The sequence below is a fragment of the Agelaius phoeniceus genome, chromosome 7 (assembly GCF_051311805.1).
Source record: "Agelaius phoeniceus isolate bAgePho1 chromosome 7, bAgePho1.hap1, whole genome shotgun sequence".
In the NCBI taxonomy this organism is placed as follows: Eukaryota; Metazoa; Chordata; class Aves; order Passeriformes; family Icteridae; genus Agelaius; species Agelaius phoeniceus.
In genome coordinates, this window is record NC_135271.1 from 31,987,273 (window position 1) to 32,000,008 (window position 12,736).

Consider the following 12,736-nt stretch of genomic DNA (forward strand, 5'->3'; position numbering starts at 1 on the left):
CTAGGGCATGAAAATGAGCTTATATATGGTTGACCATTAATAAGATAAGTGTCTTAATGCATTTCTCAGACATTTCTTTTTTTTCTCATGAGATACCAAAATGCAAGGTAGTGTACTGGAATAGAGCAGTGTAACTGAAGTAATGCCTTTATGATTGGTAATTTCTCAAAGATGATTTTATATAAAAGAAGACAAGCATGCATAGCATGTTGACCATTTAGATAATTTTAAAGGTATATGAAAATAGATTTTATGGTTTCTCATTTTCTTGCTTCTTAGCATTTCTTCTGGCCAGTCTTTCAAAATATCCTGTGGAACATTTTAAAATTATTTAAAAAATTTAAAATAGTGTACTTTGTTCTAGGATCAGCGGCATCTGTGACAGCTATGGACACAAATACAAATCTAATTTGGTCCAAATGTTAATGTGTGTCCTGCTCACAAGAACACACTTTGGTGGAAATCAGACAGAATGGAACTGATTGGGAAAGGTACAGAAGAGAGAGAGAGATATGTATGCTGTCTTACCCATGCAAAGATCAGCGCTCAAGCAGACTCCATAAAAGTCTAAAAATAAAATAACACAATTCAGTTATTCTTATTGGTTTCCTTCTCCTCTCCCCCCAACCCAGTCTTTCCATGAGCAATCGTAATTTGGGACCATGTAAAATGAATCACAATGGCAGCCTAGTAATGGTGGTACTTCACTGGCTGGTGTGCAGAGAGTTACCAGCCTGGACAGGGCTCTGGCACTGGCAGCCCTATCTTGGGCTGCTCCAGTCTTGCCTCCAGCATCAGGTAGTTTTGAGACTTTCCTGGATTGAGGGAATGTGCCAGCCCTGAACCTTCCATTGCTCTTGGCAATTTTGCTGGGAACCAGTTCAGTTTGTCATAATTTTGTGGAAATGAGACAAGCTGCCTCAAGCCTGCTAGCTCAATGCTGACTCCAAGCGCATCAGTAGCTGGAGAGTGCCTGCAGGCTCCACCTTCCTGAGTTTTACTGTTGCATTACTTCAGAGCTAAAGGATAGAAGACGCCTGCAACAGAGGTGCTTTTTGCAAGAGTCTCAGAAATATTTAATATTTACTTTGAATAGAACAAAATATGTATTCTAAAAAGATAGAAGCCTTGTCTTAGAAATGTCCTCTCTGATTTCACACCACTGACACATTGCAGTCAGACCACCCCCTCGGCAGGCCATCAGTGTGAAAGGACTGTTGGGTACCCTGTGCATTATTCCATGCTGCCGTTTAACAACAACAGAGAAACAACCTGAACATTTGCTAAATCTATACAGACTGTATTCTCCTTATAAATTCTTACAGCTAGTACTGTCCTGCTAGTCTTCATTACATGCACTTTTAATTATTTAATGACCAGAACTCACATGCTGCTCTTCCCTTTTACAAACTAGGGTAATGTGAATTTTTTGCCTGTTTCAGAGCTTCATCACTTTCAATTCATTTTGCCCTATAACTGGGGCAATTTAATTAGCCTGAGGTGGGCTATGATCTCCTTCATTGCTTGTCACAGGACTCAGGGTTTGCAGTCTGTTCCCATCAAGCAGTACCAGCAAATGTTTGGGAGCAGTGCATTTAAACGGGATCTCTAATTGTTCCACAGGGCTGCAGAACACAACAATCTTGGCAGGGCAGACACATGTACATCCTAAATAAATATGGTTGTGATAAATTTATACACAGATGCTACTGTAATGTCCAGAGAGGGGATGTATCCTGCTTTAACAACCTGCTGAGATACTGTTCTAAGAAAGGCAAATCCCATCCTTGGTCTGGTAGGTTGGTAGTGTTTCTCACTTCACTGTGAAGCTCTGCTAATGCTCCCACTGGAAATGCCAGTGAGGAAAACCACCAAGTGCAAAAAGCCATAATATAATGAAGACACAAGAGTGTAAAGTCTAGAAAACTGCATTAATAAAGAAAGAAACACAGCAGTCATGGATTGGAGCTGTAGCATGAGAGATATGTAAGTTATTGTTTTAATGGACTCCAGAATTAGGGTCTCACAAGTAAGTGTAATATTCTGCATATGATGTATTATTTTAGGAAACTATATATTGCATTATCTAAAAGTGTATGGTGTTCTACATCTTTTCTTTCAGAAGGGTAGGTGCATTAGTTACCATGAGCACTGTGCAGATCTGAGGGAAAGGAAAATTGTAAACAATGGCTCTTACAAACTGCAAAATTACATAAAATTGCTTTTCAGTCCTGTAATGTCATGGCTGTGATATCCAATCTTGTGTGCTCTGAAAGGATTAGAAGAAACAAAAACCTTACTCCATTTTGAAAAAAGATCCTGATCTGTTGTAGGGAATTTTTTTCTCAGTTATGAAATCTGTAGGTAGCTGTGTGGGATGAATGCTTCTTATATTGATCCTTTGATTGCTGGGTCTTGAAACAAATTTATCTTTTCCTGTTGCATATTTGGTGGGTTTGTTTTTTTTTTTTTGTTTACTTGTCTTTTAAAAAGAACAAAAAGAGTTGATATGGTTTGCTTTGGTTTGGAGTGTTCTACACCAACCCTGCAGAATTTTTGAGCAAAGTGCAGGTGAAGTGGTTAAGTGTGCACAGGCTGTAGTTTTCCTGATGAGTGAAATTTTATATTTACTTATTTTTTAGGAAGATTGAGGGGAAAACCAAAATGAGAGCTTCCTCCTATTCCAGCTTTTGTGAGGTGAAAATGTAAAAATTAAAGTTCATATTCCTTCTTTACTTGAGCTCTGTGCTATACGTGGGGAAGAAATTTGAAAGAAAAGAGCATAAGCAAAATTGGCAAATAGTGTGAATACAATACCTGTACAAATAGCTAATGCAAGTAGCTGAGAAGTCTTGGTCTGTAATTTAGGTGAGATTATTTTTGCCTCCAGGACTGATTTTGCTTCCTCTTTGTAGGATCACAAAGGGGTTGGATAAGTAGCTATGTTGTGTATTTTTCTGGCCACAGGGCAAATGCTCCTACAGATTACTTCTGGTAACATTGGTCCTGCCCAGTAATTTCAAGGATGTGTATTTTGTATTTGTATAAGAAAATACCTGGCTTGATTAGGAAATATGAACTAAGCAGTGAAAGACTTACTTTGTGATGATTTAGCAGTCAAGAATTTCAGAGGTTGCCAAATTCTATTATTAAAGATGATGCTAATTAATCAAGATCCTAACTCAGGCTTAGCTGCGACACAGGAAAAATTCTAGGAGTTTTGCAAAATTATTCACAGTATCAAAGTCTGTGACAGCAGACCTTTTTGTTGTCATGTCTTGTGACCTGTAACAAATTTACAGCCTTGTGGGACTTGTATGTCAAGGATGTGAATTATATGGAGTGAAATCAGTGTAAAACTTATGTACTCAAATTATAGTGAATTAAAAATTTTGGGTTAATTACTCATTACTCATTACTCCTCCAAAAGAGGAGTAAAGTATGTGAACTAAGATCACTATGATCAGAATAATGACTGAAAGCCCACGTTACTGTACTTCCTTTAGCAGTTTGCCCAGAAGTTATTCAGAATATTTTTAACCTCATCAATCGTAAGTATGTCAAAAGTTGCCTTCAATATTTAAGTGTGTAGCAAATTCATTTTTATATTGTATTTTAATACATTTAGATGATGGATTCAGTATATCATCACTATAAGGATGACTTTTTTTACTTGTGCCGTGATCTTCTTTAATTTGGTGTTGAAATTCAAAGACCTTCTAACCAGGAGGATATGGGATATCAGAGGGAGAGTGGAAAGCTTTTATCAGCTTTGGATTTTGTCTGTTGGAATAGACTGTATCACATTTGGGGATAAGTACACAGGCAAAGGAAGGTGTCATGTCCTTTCCTTTCTTCTTCTGAATGAAAGAAAGCTTTCTAGCAGGACAATAGCAATGTTTAAGCTCTTGGATCCTTTTTTTTAAAATTGTTTTAATTCAATCTGTCCCTTTTTCTAACTTGATAGTCATACTATAAGTAATAAAAGACTCAAGCACTGAGGATAGAGGATGACAAAAAGCAAATGTTCAGCATTGTGTTTCCGTACTGTGACACAAAATTGTGCATTTGGTTGCACTGTTCACAGCTCGTGCTGTGCAAGCCAGAGGAGCCAGCCAGTCAGAGCACACAAAGCTTTACTGTGTAACTTCTGTAAGTAATTGTCTGGATGAGGACTGTATTTGCAGCAAACTTTTTATGAGCTGACTGCACATGAAGAATAATCCTCCAGATAATGAGCACATTTGAGAATCTTGATAACTATTCATGGGTAATTTTCAGGCAGATGCCAAATGAGTTCAGCTAACGTCACTCATCAAGGGCAATATTTTGCCAATATTTTGGAATGCTGCTGTCTCTGTGAGAGGCTGTTGATCTTTTTTTCAAAAAAGCCTGTCCTATGTAAGTGCAGTTGCAATAATGTGTCTAGATCACAGTGGATACCCCTGATAGGAGCCACAGCTCCTGAAGCCTGGCTGGTTGCCACAGCTGTAATCCATGCCCTGCCACTACTGCTGAGGGAGGTGCTGGGTGCAGCAGGCAGGATGCTGACTGAGTCCTGGGGATGACCCTGGGTGAGAAGCCAAGGGAGATCACAGCTGTTCATCCTGACACCCAGGAGTCTGTTAGGCAGAACACAATTGAGTCAAATTAACACTCTGCATCTCTGCTAAAATGTACCTTTTCCTTTCCCTGGAAAAAAGAGGGAACGCAGCCGCTAAATTATTTAGTAAATGTAGCAAACTCTTCTCATTTTCCCTGAAGAGACATTTTTGTAAGTTTTCTATGATCATGGCTTTCATCTGTATATAGACCAAGATGCTGAAATGTCTTCACCATTTATGAAATCTGTAAATTACCTAAGGAAAAGTCTGTCATTATTACTAAATCTTGTTGAGAAGATAATTATGCTGAACATTAGGAACACATCTACATGGAAATCTGGGGATCTCTTATGTTCTAGGCTGTATGTTTTCATAGTTTCTGGGGGAAATTTTGGACAGATGGCACAGGTGATTTAGCAGAAGATTGCAATCTCCTTTCTGGGAACTTCATTTAAAGTTTCTTAAATACTCTAAATGCTTATTCTGCCTGTGTGCAATGCATCTGAAACCAAATCAGTGCTGCAAAGAATGACTTTCTTCTCTATAACATTGTGGAAAGGTGCTGTAACAGATGCAGAAGCCACAGTCCTAGGCTGAATGGAGGAAAGTACAAACCTTCATTTCAGGTCCATGTTTTTTAGAAAAAGAAATTCTTCTATTAAGAAGGTTCATAGCTGTCATATGTTAAAAGAGGCTGGCTTCCCTTCTCTTCCTCAAAGACAATGGGGACAAATATTTCTGGATCATTCCTTGTTCACAAATATATTGATGATAGACTTTACCTTAGGCAGCACCTGAATGTGAAAGCAAGTATTTGCACAAGTACATATTTCATACTAACAGTTCTCCTTTCATGAACGCTGATTTGCAGATGGTTTTGATTGTAGTTCATCATTAAATCGAAGAATTGATCTCTGGAAATAAATGTAGTATTTATAAATTGTTTTTCAGTATTTACCACCTGCTTGTAATGTGAACTAAGATTAAGAATGTAGTGTCCACTGGGGAATCTTACCAAAAGCTTCCATAGGGAAAATGCAAGTTATAGAATTTTCAGCAAAAGTTTCCTGTCCTACTAAAACTTCCCTAATCTTGAAAGAGTTGCTGTAGTCTTTTAAGAGTTAAACGTTGTCTACATGAAAGTAAATCTGCCTGAGTGGCTTTTCTGTATTTTCCACTTCAGATTTTTTCAATGAATCTATCTTTATAAAACCAGGATTTTCTCTTTGTTTTGAAGAAGTGCTGAAACAGCCCACATAAAACAACTAAATGGCAATTTAATTGCTTTCTTTCTCCTGTTTAAGAACAAATCATGGAACTCTTTTTGGCAGCTGGTTCGTTATGAATTAGATCCCTCAGTTTATTGGGGCTCTCCTGGTCAGGGCTTTCTGAAAGCATTGCCTTAAGCCTGGATGTTGGAGTAATTTGGGCTGTACCAGGCGGGCAGGGCTGGCTGTGCCCCTTCCTGTGCCCCTTCCTGTGCCCCTTCCTGTGCCCCCTCCTGTGCCCCTTCCTGTGCCCCCTCCTGTGCCCCCTCCTGTGCCCCCTCCTCTGCTCCCTCCTGTGCCCCCTCCTGTGCCCCTTCCTGTGCCCCCTCCTGTGCCCCCTCCTGTGTCCCTTCCTGTGCCCCCTCCTGTGCCCCTTCCTGTGCCCCTTCCTGTGCCCCCTCCTGTGTCCCTTCCTGTGCCCCCTCCTGTGTCCCTTCCTGTGCCCCCTCCTGTGCCCCCTCCTGTGCCCCTTCCTGTGCCCCCTCCTGTGCCCCCTCCTGTGCCCCCTTCCTGTGCCCCTTCCTGTGCCCCCTCCTGTGTCCCTTCCTGTGCCCCCTCCTGTGTCCCTTCCTGTGCCCCCTCCTGTGCCCCTTCCTGTGTCCCTTCCTGTGCCCCCTCCTGTGCCCCTTCCTGTGCCCCCTCCTGTGCCCCCTTCCTGTGCCCCTTCCTGTGCCCCCTCCTGTGCCCCCTCCTGTGCCCCCTCCTGTGTCCTTTCCTGTGCCCCCTCCTGTGCCCCCTCCTGTGCCCCTTCCTGTGCCCCCTCCTGTGTCCCTTCCTGTTCCCCCTCCTGTGCCCCCTCCTGTGCCCCCTGCCTTCCGCAGCTCCGCGTTCCCGGGGCTCTGTCCCTCGCAGCTCCAGCTGCCACTCCCAGCCCCTGCAGCTCTGCCTGGGCTTCCCAAAAGAGTTACCCTGCAGAGAAGGGACAGGCCTGTTGGGAAAGGGATTCGCTCTTTGACTGAAAAGGGGAATTGTTGCCGTGGATGTTTGCCTTAAATACCTGGAGTGGTTTTCTGCAGAAGTGTTGGTGTGGCCACCAGCCAGTGTGGGTGCTCACAGGCCCACTGACCTCAGCACAGCTCAGGGCCAGCACTTCTGGCTTTTAGCTGTACATAATTGCCTTAGAACAAAGAAACAGGTTTCTTTTCACTTTGTCATAACTAAATGATAGATGAGGTTTTTCTCAAACCTCAATCAAAACCTACTTTTATTGGAGATTGAACAAGAAAAAAATCTGCTGCAGAAAAGAGGGCATTGCTTTTGCAAAGTTGTTAACATTTGAGAGCAAGCTAGCCTCAGACTCAGCTGGCGCATATGGAGCATTTCACAGACATGACCCCAGACTATTTGTCAGCATTTAGTTTTCTGAAGCTTGCAGTTGAATAGATGGCTGGACAATGTTACACTCAAACATTCATTCAACATAAGAGGCCCTATCTCTTGTGGCATGATTTTGAGACGGGCTCATAATAACTGGAGTTTCTTGGATGAATCAAATAAAGGAGTGCATGCTGTAGTTATTTGGTAAATATATATCCTGGTGAATCCATGGGAGTAAAACTGTCCTCATTCTTCTATGATATTTCAAAAGTGCAGCAGCTTGTGTCCTCAGCTGAGAGGATGTTTGGAAAATACTGTTTGGGATCATAAATGGGTGGCTGCCTCCTTAGCTGAAGTGAAACCTCATTCGGGGTTATCAGCTATGCCTACCTAGTCCACCCTCTTGCTCGAAAAACTGTTTCTTTATTTTTCCACTGTATCTCCTTTACGAAAATTGTGAAAACTGTGTATTAATATCAGTGAAAGTAGCTTGGGTGTCTCTGTAGAAGGCAACCAGTAGACAGCTTGTCCTTTTGTGCTCAGATCAGAATTTAACCTGGCTCCTGTGAGAATTGTTAAAAGCAAAAATTGAGGAAGTTTTCTTGCAAAGTGTTATTGATGAATATTTTGTAAGAATTTCTTTGTTAATAATTCTTATCTCCCAGCTGGGCAGAATATGGCTGATAATCTTAGGTATCTGATAAAGCAGCAGGAAGAAGTGCATTTTGGTAAAAGACTAAATCTGAATTCTTCATCGACTTACTTTCATCACTTTTGTCCTTAGAGATGTCCTCCATGTCTACTTTAAAAGCTTTCACTAGGGAACATAAATTTCAAATCCCAGATATCTCTGTGAGCAGTCAGGAATACTAACTAATTTCTTACATCTTTTGTCTGTGGGCATTGTTAATTAGGGGTATTCAAAGTGACTGGTAACTAGGAAAATAGCTAAACCAACTTCTTCCTAATGTTTGTCCTTATGTGTTTGTCTGTCTGTCTGTCACTAAATGTAATGGCCCATTTCTGTGGGCTCATTATGCTGATAGCACATTTTGCTTTCTCTTTATCCTATTGTGATTAAGGAAGCATAACCAGAACTGCCCAGAATAATTGGAAACTCTTCAGCTGGCTTCTCCACCTGTAATTGCATGGTCTGTAGTGGGCTGATGTAGGTATAAATGTAGACTCATTTGTCCCTTACTGAAGGATTTCTCAAAACAAAGGCAAAGAACTGTTATATAAAAGATGACCTCAAGTATATTCAGGATTGCAAAGCAGGGAAAACAGTCTTGCTCCTCTGTACTGACTCCTACTGAAACTGCTGTGGCACAGGTAAAGAGTGTGATTACAGGACTGCTCCAGAGAGGATGATGCAGCCACTTGGACTCAGTGTAGCTCAGTGTTTTCTGTTCCCACTCCTGGCTCTGCACAGCACACCACAAGAGTCACACCAAGTGCCTGACAGCATCGTCCAAATGTTTCTTCAACTCAGTCAGGTTTGGTGCTGTGAACACTTCCCTGGGGAGTCTGTTCCAGTGCTCAACCCACCCTCTGGGTAAAAACACTTTTCTTGATATCCAAACCTCCCCTGACTCAGTTTCATGCCATTCCCTTGGGTCCTGTCACTGGTCCCAAGAGTGAGGAGACTGATGTTTGCCCCTCCTGTTCCCCTTGTGAGGGTGTTGAAGACCACAGTGAGGTTTCTCTGCTTTGGTGTCTTGTGCCTTGATTCTGCCTTGATTTTGATGCAGCTCAACAGACAAAATTCTCTTTTTATCACCGACTTTTCTTTGGGATGTGTCAGCTCCTGCTAGGAAGGGAATGGAGTGCAATACTGATAGAAATCAACTTTGTGAAGCAATAAACAGAAAATATGTTCTGCCACTATGCCCAAGGGAATCATATCAAACCTTAGTTATCCATGTGTTCGAGGCCAAGCCTTAAGGAAAAAGAGGGTACATGAATATATGGTAAAAAATATAGATTGCTTCTCTTCACTCTCCATCTGTGGACCTTCAAGAGCTCTATAAACACAAGCTCACTGAGCAGCTGTATACCCCAAGGAGGCAGATAACACAGTAATAAAATATGCCAAGCAATTTAAGGGTCCAAATCTTGATACATACCACAAGGTTGTAAGAATTAAATAGAGTACTTTTAACAGAGACACGTTCTTCTGGGAGATTTTTCTTATAGAAGCAGCATAAGATCAAACACCCCTTTTGATCATTTTCCAGACTTTGGAGGTGCTTAGTCTTTGAGCAGAATCAGAAGAGATTGCTATATAAATAATGTGAACCAAGACCTCTGGAGGAAGGTGTTTGGTTCATAAGGTGGCTGGAAACAACAGGGATTCTCCTGAGCTTGTTTTAACTCTTGTGTAGGGCTCTCTCAGCATAAGCATACCTTTTCTCACTTTTAGCAATCTCCTTTCAGCATTATTTTAATCTGAAAGATCTCTTGAACAAAAGAGATTTTAAAGCAGTCTGCAATTTTTGGTTCCATTTATTTCCTGGCTACTTTGATATCAAAGGCAGCAGGAAGCAAAAGTGAAAAGAAATGCAGTAAAGCAGCTCTAGGACCAACTACTGTGGGATCACACAGGAGCCCTGCTTTGCTGTGTGACCAAGTGCTCAACATGGGACTCCCTTCCATGATGCAGCCAGGGTCTGTCTCCACTGGCAATCTGTCTGTCCACCAAGGAAGAAGGTGTGCTCAGATTCATTCTCCTTATGTGGAAAAAGGGCAGGAAACATGAAAATTGATGCAAACATCAGTAATGCTTTGTTCTGCTGCTTGGGAGGAAAGAATGACTTCCTGACACTCTCAGGAAAGTGGGGCAAGAGCTGCTGGAGGGGCAGGTGGTGTCTGGCTAAACGCTCTTGGGCACACAGAGGAAGACAGGGAATCCTGCCTGGATTGCAGAGTGAAGCCTCCCCATAGGGAATGGTCCAAGGTGAGAGGAAGACAAATGATCTAAGTGCAAAAAAATTCAATTTATTCTTTAAAAACCTTTCTTGCCAGATGTAATGAAAAGTAATGCCACAAAACAAAGGATGTAAATAATTTCTTGTTTGTCTCTTGTGTATGTGGTAACAATGTAACCAAAAGCTACCCCAGTACTTTTAATGAGAACTTCACTGCTTTGTTATTCTTCCTCACTTTTTGTGTTTTTCTTTGAATAAAACAATTTCCCTGTCTGTATAGCTCAGAGTGTGTGTACTTTGCAAAGATGCTGCCATCTGCCATTTACTTTCCTTTCTGAACTGTGATCTTAGACATTTATTTCAGGAAAAAGGAAGTCAAGTGGTTGAGTTTATTCTCCTTTTGTGTGAACAACAATGCAAATAATTCCAGAGCCAGGCAGTAAGGCTGCCTGAAATGCCAACTGCAAATCTCCTTTTCAGCAAGGCATTAATTCATTCTGTGAAAAATATGCTGGGTAAAAAACTCCATTTCAATTCTTCCTCCTGTGCACTGGCTGGATCAATTAAACTCCATATAGCAATTTTTTGAGATAAAGTCAAATAATTTTGTACATTTTCTAACCCCTATTCCAGATCATTTTCCTCTCAGCCTCTTGCTACAGGTGCCTCTTGCAGCAAGACAGGGGAGCAGTGGTGGATGCTGCTGGACACATGGCAGGGCCAAGGCTGCCTGTCCTTGGGTCACTCTGGGCTGCCACAAGGCAGTCAGTCTCTCACCTCCAGCCAGGACATGGCCCTCTCAGAACTCAGGACCCCTCAGTGGGTGAGGGGGATTAATGCTCCCCTCCTTAATAGGAAAAGCAAGAGCATGAAAAAGGGGCTCATCTTGCTCCTCCTCAACTGCTTGTGCCTTGTTTTTGGAGGAGAGTGCTTCAGGAGCTGATAAAAAAACTACATGAGATCAAGATGGAAAACATTTCTTTGCATCTGGGAAACTAGAGCCAGTGTGTCTGTAAGCTGGCACTGCCACAAAAATATTCATGCATTCCTTAATGCTTCATGATGATTTTTAGTCTGATCAGTTCCCTGGTCAGATGTGCCTCACGGTCACACAAAAGCCTGGATCAGCACAGCCGAGAAGCATCGTCACTTTGGAATGAGAGGATGAGACAAAATGGGCCAGACCTGTGTTCATGACCACACTCCTGCCTTAAATAAGTATTAGAGAGCTGAAGGTCCCCTTATTCCCTTGGGAACTGTAGCAATAGCCCCAAGATTTCCTTACACAAGAATAAGACCAAGCACTCAGCTATTTCTTCCTCTTGCATCAATTGCAAACAAGTGAAAAACCAAAAAGCTTTTGCCTGCCTATCAAATATTTATGTTTAAATTTCAGTAACTACTGGAAAGTTTTGGAAAACAATTCAAGGACTTGTCAAGAATTAAGAAAAATACTCTCCCTTTAAACTTTTTTTTTTGTTTTCACAATACCAAATAAACTGTTGGATCCTTTAACTCTCCTGAGATCACTCTGAAGTTAAACTGGAAACCTAATTGGATTTTAACAGGAAATCTGATCGTGCATCTAGCAGCTTTAAGTGGCATGAATAGAATAGCATTTGAGAATGTGCTGCTATTTTGAAGATGGATGTGATTTTCTGATTTTGACAGAAAATGAAAACATAGTGAGAGGCTGTCACAAGCTTCTGAATCAGCCAGATTCTTCTTAGAAGCCAAAGACAGCTTGGCTGAGGTAGGCTATTCTCCCACACGTGTCTTTGCCAAAACAGAGAGTGTGCCGAGGCTTTTTTGCTGTTGTTTTTTTCCTCCAGATGGTGTAAGGAGGGATAGACTGCTGGTCGCTTGCCAAGGGTTGTACAATATTGTGGCAAAATGCAATCCCAGGCTGTGGTTTTGAAGGTGGCATATCAATCACTTACTCATCAGGTTCCTATAGTTCTTGCATGTGGGGTCAAACCTTTGTCATTGGGCCAATGCTATTAACAAGTTTAGTCCAAATGTTTTGAAAGCGACAAAATTTGGTATGGTTTTCTCTCCAAATGTTGATTAAAGTGTCCACTGCTAGGAAGGTAAGAGCCAATATGCAGCTAATCCTTTTTAAAAATCTGTATCTCAAACCTAAATTGCTAAATCCCTCAGGTCAGCTAAAAATAATAAAGCTTTGGGTTTGCCTGTAATTTTTCTCTATATACATCCAAAGTAAAAGCCAGAAGTTACTTGGTGTCAAAATTATTTACCTTTCTGTGGTTATGGTTTGAAACAGATTGACTTTTTGAAGTTTTAGAAAATTTCTTGCAGTTAAATGAAGTTATAACAATAAATAGAGCTAAAGATGAGGATTTTTTACTAAAAGGTGTGCAGTTTTTTGCCAGATTGATATGTACATCTTCCTCCTGTTGACATGTGTTTTCAAAATAAGCCTGATATAAATTGCACCTTCACTGGGTAACGCAGTGGCAGAATGATCCACCTTCTGGCTATCAGGGCTTTGAGTGGGATTAAACACTTCTAGGAACAATATTACCCCCTGAGAGTAGCACATACACACTATTTAGTCACTGTACTTGGGAATACTTCAAATCTAGGTAGGGTTAGTGAC

General features: G+C 41.3%; 1 protein-coding gene across 6 annotated transcripts in view; it reads right to left on the reverse strand.

Moving 5' to 3' along the window:
- B3GALT1 (beta-1,3-galactosyltransferase 1) overlaps positions 1-12,736 on the reverse strand; it is a 174,363-nt gene that overhangs the window by 5,017 nt on the left and 156,610 nt on the right. For 3 of the 6 annotated variants that reach the window (XM_077181450.1, XM_077181448.1, XM_054636784.2), the window contains one exon: positions 529-567. The exons of 1 other annotated variant lie outside the window; for it this stretch is intronic. The gene's annotated coding sequence lies outside the window, so the exon portion shown is untranslated. Of the gene's footprint in view, positions 1-528; positions 568-5,386; positions 5,519-12,736 lie in introns of all 6 variants that reach the window. 2 more of the 6 variants (XM_077181446.1, XM_077181447.1) reach the window with 1 other exon arrangement.